General features: G+C 40.1%; 2 pseudogenes; both read left to right on the forward strand.

Annotated features, from left to right (window-relative positions):
• Nucleotides 1-3,552: 3,552 nt before the first annotated feature.
• LOC149144799 (dolichyl-diphosphooligosaccharide--protein glycosyltransferase subunit 1A pseudogene) lies at nt 3,553-4,329 on the forward strand (annotated as a pseudogene).
• Nucleotides 4,330-8,828: 4,499 nt separating this feature from the next.
• Nucleotides 8,829-9,605, forward strand: LOC149144800 (dolichyl-diphosphooligosaccharide--protein glycosyltransferase subunit 1A pseudogene; annotated as a pseudogene).
• The last annotated feature ends 9,195 nt before the right edge of the window (nt 9,606-18,800 follow it).

Consider the following 18,800-nt stretch of genomic DNA (forward strand, 5'->3'; position numbering starts at 1 on the left):
ATCTAAAGCTCCTGATAAAGGAAAGGGATCTGATGATGCTCCTTCTACAGAGGCGAAAACCACCTCAGATGAAGGTGGGGATGTGTACTTGGCTTCTTCAAGTACACATGTAGATCATGAGGCATGGTTGATTGACTCAGGTGCATCCTTTCACTTCACTCCCCATAGAGAGTGGTTCTGCGAGTATGAGAAATACGATGGTGGTGATGTCTTCTTAGGAGATGATAGGAAGGCTAGAATCATTGGTCGGGGAAAAGTAAAGTTGAAGTTGCAAGGTGGAAGGGTTAGAACACTTCTGGGTGTTCTACATATTCCTGCATTGGCCAAAAATCTAATTTCTGTAAGCAAGTTGGATGATACAGGTGTAAAGACGGTGTTCGAGAAAGATACCTGCAAGATGGTTCGAGGAGCACTGATATTGATGCGGGGAGTTCGGACTGGAACTCTGTACAAACTGCAAGGTAGCATTGTTGTTGATGGGTGCAATAGTTCTATGGTTCCTGAAAATGGAGTAGAAAATCTAGTGGTCTCTGGAGAGAAGACCATGTTGTGGCATCAAAGGCTTGGACATATTGGAGAGAAGGGCCTTTGAATACTTCATAGTAAAGGTATGGTAGAAGGTATGAATGATAGCTCTCTGGATTTTGATTTCTGTGAAAATTGTGTGTATGGGAAGCAGAATCGAGTGAGTTTCCCCTCTGGTGGTAAGAGGACGAAACAGATATTAGAGCTTGTGCATAGTGATGTGTTTGGACCTGTGAAGGTTCCATCACTGGGTAAGTCTGTGTACTATGTATCATTCATAGATGACTTCTCAAGGAATACATGGATATATTTCCTTAAGAAGAAATCTGAAGTCTTTGACAGGTTTAAAGAATTTAAGGCTCTGGTGGAAAATCAGACAGAGAAGAAGATAAAGGTGCTGAGGACAGATAATGGTGGAGAATTTTGCAGCAAGGAATTTGAAGAATTTTGTAAGAAGTGTGGTATAGCAGGGTAGAAGACTACTCCATATACACCTCAGCAAAATGGAGTCGCAGAAAGAATGAACAAGACGTTGATGGAAAGGGCAAGAAGCATGCTCAGTGGTGCCGGGTTAGGACAGGAATTCTGGGCAGAGGCGGTGGATACTACATGTTACCTGATCAACAGATCACCTTCATCAGCGTTGGAGGATAAGACTCCACAAGAAGTATGGACTGGTAAGAAACCCTCTCTTTCACATCTGAGGGTATTTGGATGTGTTGCATATGTACATGTTCCAAAGGAGAAACGAACCAAGTTGGATAGTAAATCTGAAAAGTGCATCTTTATTGGGTATAAGGATGGTTTAAAGGGTTATAAGCTTTGGAACCCAGTCACACGGAAGGTTGTGTACAACCGAGATGTGGTGTTCAGAGAAGTAAAAGATGTTATTCAACATGAAGTCCAACCAAAGGAACCTGAGAAGATAGAGTTTGAGCCAAAGGAGGAAGAATCAGACTCTGCAGCAGAGGAGGAATCAGAAGATGAAGAGCCACTAACTCCGGCTGTGAGAAGATCAGGTCGAGAAAGAAGGCAGCCAAAAAGGTATAGTCCATCTGCTTTCAGTTCAAATTTTGCTTTGTCTATTACTAATGATGATCCCAGAACTGTGAAGGAAGCAGTGGATTCAGAGGATGGAAAACTCTGGAAAGAGGCCATGGTTGATGAAATGGCATCTTTGCACAAAAATGAGGCTTGGGATCTGGTAGAGTTGCGGGCTGTGTTATCACTGAAAAGTCTGTTGCCAAAAAAAAATTTTAGCCTAGCTTAAAGTCAGGGTGTTTTCGCAGCGCATAAATCCGTTAGCAGTTTCGCAGCGCCATCTGTTTTAGTGATTTCGTAGCGAAAACACTGACCTTGCACTGGCTGCGCTGCGAAATTGGGAAATGACAGATATTTAAAGTGAATTGATGGAAACACTGCAGGAAACGAGGTTTGTCAAGCTGTTATATGTGGGCTTGTACTCCATTGAAGGGAAACAGATGTTTTTCGTTTTGCAATGGGAAACTCAATATGTTGATTAATAATGTCGGTACAAATATGAGGATTTCTCATTTCTTATGTCTACCAACTTTGAATCAGCTTATCATATATCTCAGCTGTCACATCCTCTACTAAAAGCATCAAAAAGGGGAAGCATTGTTTTCATTTCATCGGTTGTTGGTGTTGTAGCTATTCTCTGGTACCATATATGCAGCCAGCAAAGGAGCAATGAGCCAACTCACAAAAAAAAATATTGCATGTGAGTGAACAAGTGACAACATACGTGTTAACTGTGTGGCACCATGGCATACCAAGACATCACTCGTGGAGAAGCTCTTGGAAGACAAAGAGTTTGTGTTACTTGATCGTACTCCTTTAAAGCGTCTTGCTGAGCCTCATGAAGTTTCATCCCTCGTAGCTTTTCTTTGCCTACCTGCAGCTCTTTATGACACATGGCAAGTTTCTGAAGGAGGAATATTCTTTACATTTACTATTTTGACTACACGTTCCTCTAAGGCGTTGGCGTGGCTTCATGATTGAATGCCTGTTATATTGGGGACAGAGGGCGAAATTGATGCTTGGTGGAATGAGCACGTTTACCCTGAAAAATGCGGGTTGCCTGGAATATGTGAGATTTTTACGGAGTTAGTTCGCCAAACAAGGAAATTCCAAGGGCGCAGAGGATCTTTCGAGTATGAGCATGTATCAGAGCAGGACAGTCTACGAAAGGATTGTTGTGTCCCGGTACCAGCATTCAAGAGGAGCCATGAAGGACCCCATGTTCATACGACTAATGAAGTTGCTGTACATTATTGTGAGACAAGATGTCATTCTTGTGGCTAATTTTGCCGACCTCTGATTGATCACCCTGGTTCGCATAACACGGTGCATGGCAATATGAGAAATGCTAAATTCATTTCAAAATCAGAGGAGATTGATATTGTTGGCAGAAAGTATGCATGGGGAAAACGGGATTGGCAGAAATGTGCAATATACATTGCAAAAATAAATAAAAAACAAGGCAGGGGCCACATTCGTTTGGACCATGCCCAGAAAACGGCACCAGCAAGTTTTGATGCAACTACTGCAATCTGGAAAATGTTGGTGGTGAATTTGAATGCATTGCCTCCTTAGAGGGCCATGAGAATGAAGTCAAAAGTGTTTCTTGGAGCGAGTCTGGTATGCTACTTGCCACATGTGGTCGTGATAAGTCTGTCTGGATTTGGGATGTTCAACCAGGGAATGAGTTTGAGTGTGTTTCAGTACTGCAAGGTCATACACAGGATGTCAAGATGGTCCAGTGGCACCCTAATCGTGACATTTTGGTCTCTTCTAGTTATGATAATTCTATCAAGGTTTGGGCAAAGGATGGAGATGGTGATGACTGGGCATGCACGCAAACATTGGGAAATTCTGTCAGTGGCCATACATCAACAGTGTGGGCGGTATCTTTTAATTCTTCCGGAGACAGAATGGTCTCCTGCAGCGATGACTTAACGTTGATGGTTTGAGATACAAGCATAAACCCAGCGGAGAGAAGTGGAAATGGTGGATACAGAATTTAAATATGGTCCATATGAGAATCTTGCTGCATTTTCATTTTCACCCTTTATTGTTCACTTTGAAGATAACCAACCATTTGCAGTTGTCAAGGAGCTGGTGCGAGAAATAGAAATTTCACATTGGGGAAATGTTCAGATAACTGAAAATTATCATCTTTTTCATGATGGTGCTCGAATCAAAGGTGGCTTTTCAAGGATTGAATACCAAGCAAGACCCAATGCTAGAGGTGTATCATCTTTTAAGAGTCTAGTGGCAAGACTGCCACCTCGAGCACATTCGGTTTATTACCGAGATGAAATTGGGAATATTTCTACCTCACATTTGAACGCCGACTTTAGAAAAACAGAACTGGAAATTGAACCTCGATATCCTATGTTTGGAGGCTGGCAAGCCACTTTTACAATAGGCTACGGCTTACCTCTACAAGATTTTCTCTTCCAAGCAGCTGATGGCAGGCGTTATCTTAATATTGCTTTTGCATCTTCATTCAGTGATGTGGTCATTGATAAACTTATTGTGAAGGTTGCACTGCCAGAAGGATCTAAAGATCCTTATGCTTCTATTCCCTTTTCTGCAGACCAACATCCGGAGATAAAGTACTCCTATCTTGACACTATTGGAAGGAATGTTGTGGTACTATCAAAGAAGAATGTGATGCCTGAACATAATGTGTTCTTTCAGGTTTATTATAAATTTAGTACCATTTCAATGCTAGCAGAGCCACTGATGTTGGTCACCGGTTTCTTGATGCTACATTGAAAGATACTGCGAAGGAGCTGAAGTCTATACTTGATATCTTGTAGTCTTCCTCCCAAGCGTTGCATTTTTTGCACAAGGTAGATGAGTTGTTGCAGGCAGTTGATGAGGTATAACTGATGTCCAGTTAGTCTGATAGGTATAAAGTTCACTGAGAGAAAGGTTTTCTTTTTTGTTATAATTGAGAATGAGCAGCTGTGCCGTTCTGAAAGATTTTATTATGAGAGGATGACTTTTCTTCCTAGCTTTTAATGTTGCAGAATTTAAATAGTTCGTATGTGAGGAGTTTAGAGGAAGACTGTGTTTTTTAAATCACACAGCAGTTTCGTAGCGCGCTACGAAAATGCTGTAGGTGATGTTTTCCATGCAGAATAAACAGTTTGACTAGGAATATTAGAAGAGAGACACCTGTACATAAATACAGCCTACAGCTTATCTGGAGACATGGTATTTGGTAGCAGCGTTCAATACTTTGAGTTATTAAAGATTTGGGAACATGCTGCTACATTTTCGGAGAATGTTGGGAGACAGAGACCGTAAAAACAGAGCACATCTTTTGGTAAATTAATGAGCCATCAGCGCTTTCAAGCATCCAAGGTTAGCTGGTTTATTGCATCTTTAGCTTAGCCATCTCAGCGTAACTGAAGGAGGACAGCTGTCAAGGATCCAAGAAGAATCATGTTACGAGGAGAATGGAATTAGTGTTTTAGTTTGATTAGGATTTTGTGTAATTACAGCTTAGCGCTTTTGTAATTAATGAATTAGTTAAATAGCATATAGGAGTAGTTAATAGAGCCTTGGAGCTCGCTCTAGAGAGGCAAGAATGTATTCCTATAAATGGATCAGACTAGGATGTAATAGAGGTTGGGAGATTTATGAAAAAACAGAGTTTCATTTTGGCTGATGTAAAAGACTTATTACAGTAATAGAAAAACAGTTGTTCTTTCTTCTCAAGATTCTCAATAGATCATATTGTTCAAATGTATGTTGGTTTATTCTCTTAGTGTTCTTTTTACAGTATTGTTACAGCATAATCACTCAGAATTCATGTTTAATGCTCTGACTTCCTGTATGCTTGGCAATCTGTGGTTTATGTAAAGTATGTTTGAACATCTGATGTAAAGAGCCTTGACTTCCATGAAAAGACAGTGCTTTTGTTTACTGAAATGGGTGAGACTCCATAAGCCCAATGAAGACTAATTTGATATTTTTCCAACCAGCTTATCTTTCATGTGTTGTTTAAAGAGTTAGCCATCTTTTCTTGCCCTTAATGCATATCAAAAATCTGTGAGAGAGCCCTCTCTGACTAAGGAGGCTAAACCTTAGTCTAAAGCCTGGTCTGAAACAGTTTCATGAGATCTTGCTAAGTAGCAGCCCTTAGTACACGATTTTGTGATAACATTTTGGTGCGTCTGCCGGGAGACTGAAGATTACTCACTCCCGTAATTTTAAGATTGAATTTCTGAAGGTAGCAGGAGTTCAAAGAGGTTTTTCGAGGCTGCAAATCTACCTTGGCGACTCCATTGTTGAAGAATTCAAAGTTCATACATTCATGGTGATTCCACTGGAGCTATGAAGGACCCAGAAGCTGCCATTCTTAGTTCAAGGTATGCATGCATAGATTTCTCAGGAATTCATGGTTTCCCAAATCATTTTCCCAAGGATGCATATTTTCTAAGGAATGGTCCAAAATTCAACGGAGAAGATTTGAGTTTAACCTTGAGGCATATATCAGATTTTTGTGAATTTTCAGAGCTTCTTAGGGTTAAACATGAGGATGTTTGCATAAGGTTATTTTATGATTCACTTCAAGGGAAATGCAAACAATGGATTGAAAGTTTTCCTATCAAATCCGTTAAGTCATTTCAAGACTTTTGGCTTATGTTTTTGGAGGAATGGATAGATAGGTCAGACGTGGTGGTAAACTCTCCTTTAGTTGAGGGTTTCAAACAATGGAATGATGATCATAGTAAAGAAGAAACAAATGAATCTTTTTCTTTGTCCTTATCCTCATATCTAAAATCCTTTGACTGCAAGGCAGAGGATAGGATGAGATTTTTGGATGAATTTGCTGAGGACCTTGAAACAGAAATTGAAGGTTTAGAAGGACAAATTCAGGCATACAGTTTTCATGATCATGATCATTATTCTCAGAAGTTTTCTATGGCAGAACGCAAGGAGACAATGCTGGTTCCTTTCTCTTTCACGATTGAGGAACTGAACACTGTGGTTGAAGATCAGTTTGCACAGCTGGAAAGTTACAAGGAAAAACAAGCTGATCATGTATTCTGGGATCCTGTAGCTGATTACATGGAAGAGTTTTACTCTCCAGTATTTCAGTTTTTCAAAGAAGATCAGCGACAATTTCAGTGGCAGCAGTCATCACACTGTCATATTGGCTCTGAATTCCGATGCAGTCAAAGGAACCAAGTATCAGATAAAACAGAGGATTGGCTACATTGGAAATTTCATATTGATTGAGCAGAAGGAAGTTGAAATGGTTAGGGTAGGTAGGTAGAGGTAAATGCAAATAAGCTCAAGGTTAACTGAGCATGTTTTTTTTTCAGTAGATGTAGTTTTCTTTCTCCTACAGTCATGCTTGTCAAGCAAATTTCTGTTTGTCACAAATGGATAAGGCACTGGAGCTGCATGTTCTTAGTGCACCACAAGGGCACACTATCCCAAGTGGAGCCGCTGTTATCACTGAAAAGTCTGTTGCCAAAAAAAAATTTTAGCCTAGCTTAAAGTCAGGGTGTTTTCGCAGCGCATAAATCCGTTAGCAGTTTCGCAGCGCCATCTGTTTTAGTGATTTCGTAGCGAAAACACTGACCTTGCACTGGCTGCGCTGCGAAATTGGGAAATGACAGATATTTAAAGTGAATTGATGGAAACACTGCAGGAAACGAGGTTTGTCAAGCTGTTATATGTGGGCTTGTACTCCATTGAAGGGAAACAGATGTTTTTCGTTTTGCAATGGGAAACTCAATATGTTGATTAATAATGTCGGTACAAATATGAGGATTTCTCATTTCTTATGTCTACCAACTTTGAATCAGCTTATCATATATCTCAGCTGTCACATCCTCTACTAAAAGCATCAAAAAGGGGAAGCATTGTTTTCATTTCATCGGTTGTTGGTGTTGTAGCTATTCTCTGGTACCATATATGCAGCCAGCAAAGGAGCAATGAGCCAACTCACAAAAAAAAATCTTGCATGTGAGCGAACAAGTGACAACATACGTGTTAACTGTGTGGCACCATGGCATACCAAGACATCACTCGTGGAGAAGCTCTTGGAAGACAAAGAGTTTGTGTTACTTGATCGTACTCCTTTAAAGCGTCTTGCTGAGCCTCATGAAGTTTCATCCCTCGTAGCTTTTCTTTGCCTACCTGCAGCTCTTTATGACACATGGCAAGTTTCTGAAGGAGGAATATTCTTTACATTTACTATTTTGACTACATGTTCCTCTAAGGCGTTGGCGTGGCTTCATGATTGAATGCCTGTTATATTGGGGACAGAGGGCGAAATTGATGCTTGGTGGAATGAGCACGTTTACCCTGAAAAATGCGGGTTGCCTGGAATATGTGAGATTTTTACGGAGTTAGTTCGCCAAACAAGGAAATTCCAAGGGCGCAGAGGATCTTTCGAGTATGAGCATGTATCAGAGCAGGACAGTCTACGAAAGGATTGTTGTGTCCCGGTACCAGCATTCAAGAGGAGCCATGAAGGACCTCATGTTCATACGACTAATGAAGTTGTTGTACATTATTGTGAGACAAGATGTCATTCTTGTGGCTAATTTTGCCGACTTCTGATTGATCACCCTGGTTCGCATAACACAGTGCATGGCAATATGAGAAATGCTAAATTCATTTCAGAATCAGAGGAGATTGATATTGTTGGCAGAAAGTATGCATGGGGAAAACGGGATTGGCAGAAATGTGCAATATACATTGCAAAAATAAAAGAAAAACAAGGCAGCGGCCACATTCGTTTGGACCATGCCCAGAAAATGGCACCAGCAAGTTTTGATGCAACTACTGCAATCTGGAAAATGTTGGTGGTGAATTTGAATGCATTGCCTCCTTAGAGGGCCATGAGAATGAAGTCAAAAGTGTTTCTTGGAGCGCGTCTGGTATGCTACTTGCCACATGTGGTCATGATAAGTCTGTCTGGATTTGGGATGTTCAACCAGGGAATGAGTTTGAGTGTGTTTCAGTACTGCAAGGTCATACACAGGATGTCAAGATGGTCCAGTGGCACCCTAATCGTGACATTTTGGTCTCTGCTAGTTATGATAATTCTATCAAGGTTTGGGCAGAGGATGGAGACGGTGATGACTGGGCATGCACGCAAACATTGGGAAATTATGTCAGTGGCCATACATCAACAGTGTGGGCGGTATCTTTTAATTCTTCCGGAGACAGAATGGTCTCCTGCAGCGATGACTTAACGTTGATGGTTTGAGATACAAGCATAAACCCAGCGGAGAGAAGTGGAAATGGTGGATACAGAATTTAAATATGGTCCATATGAGAATCTTGCTGCATTTTCATTTTCACCCTTTATTGTTCACTTTGAAGATAACCAACCATTTGCAGTTGTCAAGGAGCTGGTGCGAGAAATAGAAATTTCACATTGGGGAAATGTTCAGATAACTGAAAATTATCATCTTTTTCATGATGGTGCTCGAATCAAAGGTGGCTTTTCAAGGATTGAATACCAAGCAAGACCCAATGCTAGAGGTGCATCATCTTTTAAGAGTCTAGTGGCAAGACTGCCACCTTGAGCACATTCGGTTTATTACCGAGATGAAATTGAGAATATTTCTACCTCACATTTGAACGCCGACTTTAGAAAAAAAGAACTGGAAATTGAACCTCGATATCCTATGTTTGGAGGCTGGCAAGCCACTTTTACAATAGGCTACGGCTTACCTCTACAAGATTTTCTCTTCCAAGCAGCTGATGGCAGGCGTTATCTTAATATTGCTTTTGCATCTTCATTCAGTGATGTGGTCATTGATAAACTTATTGTGAAGGTTGCACTGCCAGAAGGATCTAAAGATCCTTATGCTTCTGTTCCCTTTTCTGCAGACCAACATCCGGAGATAAAGTACTCCTATCTTGACACTATTGGAAGGAATGTTGTGGTACTATCAAAGAAGAATGTGATGCCTGAACATAATGTGTTCTTTCAGGTTTATTATAAATTTAGTACCATTTCAATGCTAGCAGAGCCACTGATGTTGGTCACCGGTTTCTTGATGCTACATTGAAAGATACTGCGAAGGAGCTGAAGTCTATACTTGATATCTTGTAGTCTTCCTCCCAAGCGTTGCATTTTTTGCCCAAGATAGATGAGTTGTTGCAGGCAGTTGATGAGGTATAACTGATGTCCAGTTAGTCTGATAGGTATAAAGTTCACTGAGAGGAAGGTTTTCTTTTTTGTTATAATTGAGAATGAGCAGTTGTGCCGTTCTGAAAGATTTTATTATGAGAGGATGACTTTTCTTCCTAGCTTTTAATGTTGCAGAATTTAAATAGTTCGTATGTGAGGAGTTTAGAGGAAGACTGTGTTTTTTAAATCACACAGCAGTTTCGTAGCGCGCTACGAAATTGCTGTAGGTGATGTTTTCCATGCAGAATAAACAGTTTGACCAGGAATATTAGAAGAGAGACACCTGTACATCAATATATCCTACAGCTTATCTGGAGACATGGTATTTGGTAGCAGCGTTCAATACTTTGAGTTATTAAAGATTTGGGAACATGCTGCTACATTTTCGGAGAATGTTGGGAGACAGAGACCGTAAAAACAGAGCACATGTTTTGGTAAATTAATGAGCCATCAGCTCTTTCAAGCATACAAGGTTAGCTGGTTTATTGCATCTTTAGCTCAGCCATCTCAGCCTAACTGAAGGAGGACAGCTGTCAAGGATCCAAGAAGAATCATGTTACGAGGAGAATGGAATTAGTGTTTTAGTTTGATTAGGATTTTGTGTAATTACAGCTCAGCGCTTTTGTAATTAATGAATTAGTTAAATAGCATATATGAGTAGTTAATAGAGCCTTGGAGCTCGCTCTGGAGAGGCAAGAATGTATTCCTATAAATGGATCAGACTAGGATGTAATAGAGGTTGGGAGATTTATGAAAAAACAGAGTTTCATTTTGGCTGATGTAAAAGACTTATTACAGTAATAGAAAAATAGCTGTTCTTTCTTCTCAAGATTCTCAATAGATCATATTGTTCAAATGTATGTTGGTTTATTCTCTTAGTGTTCTTTTTACAGTATTGTTACAGCATAATCACTCAGAATTCATGTTTAATGCTCTGACTTCCTGTATGCTTGGCAATCTGTGGTTTATGTAAAGTATGTTTGAACATCTGATGTAAAGAGCCTTGACTTCCATGAAAAGACAGTGCTTTTGTTTACTGAAATGGGTGAGACTCCATAAGCCCAATGAAGACTAATTTGATATTTGTCCAACCAGCTTATCTTTCATGTGTTGTTTAAAGAGTTAGCCATCTTTTCTTGCCCTTAATGCATATCAAAAATCTGTGAGAGAGCCCTCTCTGACTAAGGAGGCTAAACCTTAGTCTAAAGCCTGGTCTGAAACAGTTTCATGAGATCTTGCTAAGTAGCAGCCCTTAGTACACGATTTTGTGATAACAGGCTGCAAGGAAACCCATTGGCAGCAAATGGGTGTTCAAGAAGAAGACTAATGCAGAAGGAAAGGTGGAGAAATACAAAGCTCGGTTGGTAGCAAAAGGTTATTCCCAGGTGCCAGGAATTGATTTTGGTGATATTTTTTCTCCTGTTGCCAAGGTAGCTTCTATTAGATTACTTTTATCTGTTGCTGCTGCTTTTGATTTTGAGGTAGAACAGATGGATGTGAAGACAACATTTCTTCATGGGGATTTGGAAGAGGAAATCTACATGAAGCAACCTGAAGGCTTTGTGGTGAAGGGTAAGAAAGAACTTGTATGCAAGTTAAAGAAGTCTCTGTATGGGTTAAAACAGTCACCAAGGATGTGGTATCAAAAATTTGATACATTTATACGGGGACTTGGCTTCACCAGAAGTAAAGCAGATCATTGTGTGTATTTTAAATTAATTGGTGACCGTGTTATTTATCTGGTCCTGTATGTGGATGATATGTTGCTGGTTGGAAATGACAAAGAAATTATCCAGGATTTGAAGACCCAATTGTCCTCCAAATTTGACATGAAAGATCTTGGTGCTGCAAACTATATTTTGGGCATGGAAATTAAAAGAGATCGGGCAAAGAGGAAGCTCTGGTTAAACCAGAGGAAGTATGTCGAGACAATACTGCAGAGGTTTAATATGCAGGATAGTAAACCGGTGAAGGTTCCTATTCCTGTAGGTGTGAGGTTATCTGTTGAACAGTGTCCCAAGACACAAGAAGAGGAAGAGGACATGTCCCGTGTTCCATATGCAAGTGCAGTCGGTAGCCTGATGTATGCAATGGTTTGTACTAGACCAGACATTGCACATGCAGTGGGAGTATTGAGCAGGTTTATGTCAAAACCAGGGAAGGAGCACTGGACAGCAGTGAAGCGGGTTTTCAAGTATTTGCGTGGCACTAGTGATTATGGTTTGTGCTACCAAGGAAGACCAGGATTGGACAGAGTGTTGGATATTCATGGTTTTGTTGATGCAGACTGGGCTAGAGATCTGGATCAGAGAAGATCTACAAGTGGGTATGTGTTTAACCTATTTGGAGGTGCAGTCAGTTGGATGAGTAAGAAACAATATGTAGTGGCACTATCAACTACAGACGCAGAATACATGGCAGCCACTCATGCAAGCAAGGAAGCAGTTTGGTTGTAGAGATTGTGTTCAAGTATGGGGTTAGTACAGGGAGCTATAAGAATAGACTGTGACAGCCAAAGTGCAATTTTCTTGGCAAAGAACCCTGCTTATCATTCAAAGACAAAGAACATTGATGTTCAGTATCACTTTGTGAGGGATATGATAGAAGACAAAAAGGTGTTGCTGGTAAAGGTGGACACTTTGAAGAATACTGCAGATGCATTGACAAAATCTGTGAGCTCTGAGAAGTTCTCTTGGTGTAGAGAAACAATGGGTGTTTCAGGGCTGGAAAAATGACTAAGCTCTCCTGTGGCCCCTTGTGGAAAGAAAACAACAAGTGGGATATTGTTGGGTTGTGTTATATTCTTTCCACGACTAACCTACGTAGTTAAACGGGGGGTTAGAGGGGGGCGGTAGCCCCCCTTCGTTGCGCCGATTGCACAGCGGGGGGGTCACAGGGGGGGCGGCAGCCCCCCCTGTCCGGGGGGTTTGAGGGGGGCGGGTAGCCCCCCTCTACGGGGTCCGGGGCAGCGCCCCAGGAAAATTTTTTTTGGACCCTATATTAGGTTGGGCGAACCTACCTATGGTTTTGTGCATGATTTTCGCACATGGTATTGGACGCGATGGTTTTTCGGTCCATGGTATTGGATGCTTCGGCATGTATAAATATGTATTGTAACATTGAAAGGAGCATAATGAAAAATCAAGCTGGTAGTCTCGGTTTTGGGATCCAGGGAAAAAATCTCTATGCATATGTGTTTTATGGGTTATGCTCTCGCATTGTTTATTTTCTTTGTTTAAGAATTCGTATGCAGGTAATTTCTGTATAGGGTTAAAACCTACACAAATAATTGAACAATACTTTTGGAAGAGTTAGACTCTCTTTACACGAGACAAGTTCCATATAGAGTGCTGGATCTCTACCAGTGTGTCGCCACTGTTGTAGCAACTACAACCACCCTCCAAAAATCTTCCTTCATTTCATTTTAGAGCCTTCTTACTAAATTCCTAGCAGCTTATATTACACTTCCCAAGTACTTGTGCTTTCATTTGAGTTTTATCGTTCACTTTACAGCTTGTGTTTTCTTACTTGCTTTGTTGTCTAACCACAAGCTTACTTCCTCTAACTTGGTTACATTCTTGTTCTACCATTACCTTGATGATCTATGCAATCCTTAAGGGAAACCACCCTTACTCTTAGGAAATGCGTAGTTCAACCCAAAAGTGAGCTTCGACTCCAGAATTGCATAGACCCAGCTATTATCTTGTCTCCAGCTGGAAAATTTCACAAAGCATGAGAGCCAGCCAGAGCCACTCCGTACAAGAATCATAGAGAAGAATTTCCTTAGCAGTTTCCCGATTCATGTGCCTGTGAGTTTCCTAGTTCTCCCCAAAACTCCGTAACTTATCCATTCATGCATGGAACCCTTTATCAAAAAATCAAAAATAAAAAAGAAAACAAAAAAACCCTAAAAAATAGGGATCTATTTTTAGTAGTTGGAGTTACACTTGAGTTAATTTTAGAAATCTTGCCATGTGTCACTTTTTCCTAGATTTTTGGCCTTCGCATCATAAACCCTAAATCGATCAAATATAATTAATGGACACCACCAGAGTTCATTTTCACATTCGATCTTGGAGCTCTGGCATTCCTAAGGTGATCTAGGAACCTTCGGCATAGTGGGCACAACTTTTTCCATTAATTCTTGCTTTTCTAGTCTTTTGCTGCTTTTTTGACACTTTTGTTTCCTTGGCTTGTGAAAGTTTTGCTTTTCCTGTTTTATTGAACAAACACTAGCATTTTGATTTTTTTAGCTTGTAGAAGTGTTTTTTTATTTCTTCATTGCTTGATTTTGAAGTGTTTTTTCACTAATGGTCGGTGTTGTGGTGAATCTCTCCACAAGCTTTGTTTTTCTTCTCTTTAACTAATTCTTGCATTTGTTTTGATTTCGTGCATCATCATTTACTCAGATCTGCACCATCCATCACTCACACAGTCATATTTTCTCATTTCCATGTTGTCCTTGGGAAGATTTCGGCTTCCTTGACCCATATCTAGCTCTTCCCGGCATGCACTGCGCATTTATGGCTCTCAAGGCTCTGCCTTGGCTCCAGGAATTGTGCAAAGGTTGTCAGTGAATGGCTCCAACTGCACACTATGTAATTCCAGGAGACAGTCCCTGGAGTCTTTCCCAGTGGGATTGTGCAATGCGCATTTCAAGCCAGCATCAAAGCCAAACTGAACTGCACATTGTGTAGTTGTAGTCATCAGCAAGCCACACTAGACTGTGAATTGCATAGTTCTAGTCATCATCACCTCTCACTGGAAGATGGGACTATGCAATGCACAAACCCAATTGACAGTCCCTCACCTCTCAAACACAGAATTGCGCAATCTTGCCTAGTAGTTGCCCAGTTTGTTGCATGATCTTCCCTTGAAGTGCTTTTCAATTTCAAGCTAACATTTTCATGACGTAAGTGTCCTCTTTGTCTCCAGATACATAAGCTTTTGAGAAACTTTTTAGCAGTATAGGTAATATGGCTTCCGAGAGAGTTGGATCAAAGTATATCGTCGAACAGGTGCCAGTGAACTTTCTAGTCTATGCAAAAACACAATTGTTCATAGATAAGGACATGAAGATAACATGGTAGGAAATTAAGGACATCTTTGCAGGTAGCTTCAATGAAGATCTGGAAGATCGACAAGTCTATGTTAACATCCACAAGTCAAGCTTGTATAAGGTTGCATGCAAATACCTCGCCTTTTCATGTGTGGACATCATTCACTAGATTGTCTCACATATCGATCTCGAGAAGATGACATTGAGCAGAACTAGTGGAACACAGCTTGCTACCTTTAGGATAGAAAACTATCATCAAACGTATCACTTACCATAGTCGTTGACCCGCATGGATGCACTCTTCTATACCCCCAACAACAATGCGAACACTAGAGACGTCATGAAGCATTGGGTAAAAGCACCATCAAAGTTCAGGTCAACACCCAATTAGGTCTACAAGACTAAATCACTCAGAAATCACTGCCAACTCTTGACCATATTTGCATGCCACTTGTGCGGTCAAGAGAGCACGGAGAGCTTTCCGCTGAAGTGAGTGGTTGTGTTGAATCAGTTGGAAACTGAAGGAAGGCCATTCAACTGGTCGAATATGTTGGCTCTTCAGCTAAAAGTTCATGTGAATAATGACCATAATCCATATAAGCATGAACAAGTGAGATTCTATATGTCTGTGTACCTGCTTGATGAAATATGTGCCCACCATCAGTTTCCTGGCATGGGTTGGACATGGACACCATCAAAGAATATTGTGAACATTTATTGCAAGTTGCTTTCTGAGTGTAGTTACCAAGGAGTCATGGCAAGGCTATTTAACCATTTCATCACCCCAGTTTAAAACATTATCTTTGAGCAAGATCCACCTTGAATGTCATAAGAAGCGATGCAAGAATTTCTTAACATTGCAGATTGGTATGCCTCACCTGGTGGCACGTTCATCAGGATCTTTGGTAGAGAGAAGCCTCTGCATGTACTACCAAGGTTTTCCACAGATAATTTGGTCATGCAAGAGGTTTCATATCACATCTTCACATATTTATAAGCAGGACTGCATAGGATGAAGAAGGCACTATGGCCTACTCTTCCTTTGCAGATTGGATTGTATGAGATCCAGAGCTTGAAGGATGCAGATGTTGACGTCAATGACTTAGATAAATTTGAGTTATGCACCAAGGATTTCGATCCATATTATCCCTACTACATATTCAAGAACCACTATGCAAAGATGTACTATCCATGGATCCACGAGGCATGTCATTGGGCAAAGGAGGACCCTAAGAGGTATTGTTACAATTCCTCTAATCCCAATGAACTGGTCAGCATGGATATAGAATGGAAAGTTGCTCTACAAGCAGCACCACCACAAGAAGCAGCAACAAAAATAGTGAGAAGCAAATCAGCATAGGACAAGGGCAAGGAAAATTTTAAGGATGGAAAATTTTCTTGAAGTTTAAAACTTTGGCGAATCTCACTAATCCCTAATATGCAAATTATAAATGTTTATTGATATATTTGTAAAATTAATCAAATTTATAATTAATATATATATATTCTCTATATAATGTTGGCGATTTTTAAGGTAAAATAATTTCATATTCTAAAATTTGGGCGAATCGTCTTTTATAAAATGGGAAATTGGCGAATCTTTTTTGTGGAAAAATCATGGAAAATTAGCCCACTGGGCGAACATTAGCCCCTAAAATTTTCCATGGACAAGGGCAAGAGGAAGATTGCCGAGAACCTAAATGCTAAGCAAAGCTACAAGTTCAGACAAGATCCTCTTGTTGAGAGAGTATCCTTGGAAATAGAGGTGAAGAGGCAACATCGTATAAGGAGACTAGAGAGGAGGAAGAGAGAGAAGCAAAAGTTGGAGGATGCAGAGAGGAAGTTATAGGAAATAGAGAAGAAGTTGAAAGAAGAGAAAAAGCTAAGAAGGAGAGGGAGGGAAGAGAAGAAAATACAGGAATAGGAAGAAAGGAAAGGTGGAATCGCAAAGAAAATTGCTCCTATATAGGTTGAGGAATCATAGAAACCAACAGATGAAGAAGAAGGTGAGTAGGTGCAGGTTTGGGAACTTTCTTAGCATAATAAAAAAATGGTGGAAGCAATGGACATGGAGTTCGAACAGGAGCCACGGGACCAAGATACCTATTGCAGTGTTTTATTCTCAAAGATGTACGAAAATAACCCACTTAAGATTGTGGATGACAAACAATCTCAACAATATAAATAGCTTCTAAACATAGTAGATCTACAACAACTGATAGAAACAAAACCTACCAAAGTCCGGATCTATGCCACAATCATAGTTAAACAAGAAAAAGAAGGAGTAATAACTCCAATCATCCAATGGAAACCAGATATACAAATAATAGTTTTATTATAACACCTGTGAAGGGAAAAAAATAAATGCCACCAGTCCCCCTCTATGGGATGGGTTCTTGGCTACCCTCAAATGTCTTCATCTTGTGTAGAGTATCTCTCCTCTATATTGTGTAAACCCAACAAAAATATGGTGTGTGACATTGAAAATAATCAAAAGTGAATAATCAATGGAAAACCCTTCTATTTATAACAAAATATTAAGTTATCCTTGAATAATGAGAAATAATAAAATATTATTCATCGATTCAGATCATGTGGGAGGCCCCCAAGATCTAAAAGATTGAAATGGATTTTGGGAGAGAGGCCCCCAAGATCTGAAAAATTGAAATTCCAGAAGAAAAAGAGGAGAATGCCCAATAAACAAAACCACGGAATTTTTTGTTATAACCGAGAATAACTATAAAACCTACATTGTGGTAGACAAAATGTCCTTTTACAAAATGCGACTTCTTGTTTATAGTATTTTTCGGTTAAAATACCATGGGTAAATTCCATGGGTGAATGAATACCATGGGTGGATGTCACAATACCATGGGAAAATACCATGGTTGAACGAATACCATGGGTGGATAAATACCAAGGGTGGATGCCACTTACAATATCATGGGTAAATTCCATGGGTGGATGAATACCATGGGTTGATGCCATTTTCCATTCGGATCATTCCTCCCTCCTTAATAAGAAAAAGTCCCCATTTCATGAATTTCCCTCCTACGGAGCCTTTGTTGAATATGAAGAGCCAATGAAGAGAATGCTTTTATGTGCTTAACCCATAACCATGATGAACGAAGATCTGAGGATAGAGATACCCTATAATTCTTGTGACCAATTATGATACTGACAGTGTGTGGCCTAGAAAATGCACTTTGATGAAGTGTGGGTTCGTGGATGACCCATAACCATGACAAACGAAAATCCAAGGATAGAGATACCGTGTAATGCTTGTGACCAACTGTGATATGAAACAGTGTGCATCCTAGCAAATGGACTTCGATGACAAGGATTTTGTGTGGTTGACCCATAACTGTGATGTTGGTTGTTGATGAAGTAGAAGGTGCCTACATAGCCTGGGGTGGGAGGGAACATCTCCAAAGAACCCAACCCAAATGTTGCTATGCTAAAACTTATGAATGTCAAGCAGGTGCCTACTAAAGTGAGGTGGGTGGGCAAGTTTCCAAAGGGAACTCGCTCTAAATGCTGCTCCAGAATTAACATGGACATAACTCGGTCAAGAAACTTAGAATATTTATTATAACCTGTTTACGGAAACAGAAGGACCATTTTACATATTTCCATGTGTTGGAAATCCTTATTTGGACACTCTAGAATCTCAGATATGTGCTGCGACTTTTCGGCTGTCACAAAAATTCTAAAAAAATAGCTGATTTTAAATCAGCGATATCTCCCATATCTAAACTCCAATTCGATTCATTTTTTTTTGGAAATTGAGTGATTTTTTGATAAGAGCTCAGATCTATAATCACTTTTCTAAAATTCTACACCAAAATTTCAAAAACTATAGGAGAGTCGTCATCCACGAATTTTCATCAGAAACATTTCTGCAACATAGTTGATTTTAAATCAGCGATATCTCCCTCATCTAGACTCTGATTCATCCGATTTTTTTTTGAATTTGGGTATTTTTCACAAGAAATCCAGATCTGTTATTTTTTT

Source organism: Pinus tabuliformis, chromosome X (genome assembly GCF_031772625.1).
Source record: "Pinus tabuliformis cultivar Carrire ecotype Pingquan chromosome X, CPIR1, whole genome shotgun sequence".
NCBI classification, from domain to species: Eukaryota; Viridiplantae; Streptophyta; class Pinopsida; order Pinales; family Pinaceae; genus Pinus; species Pinus tabuliformis.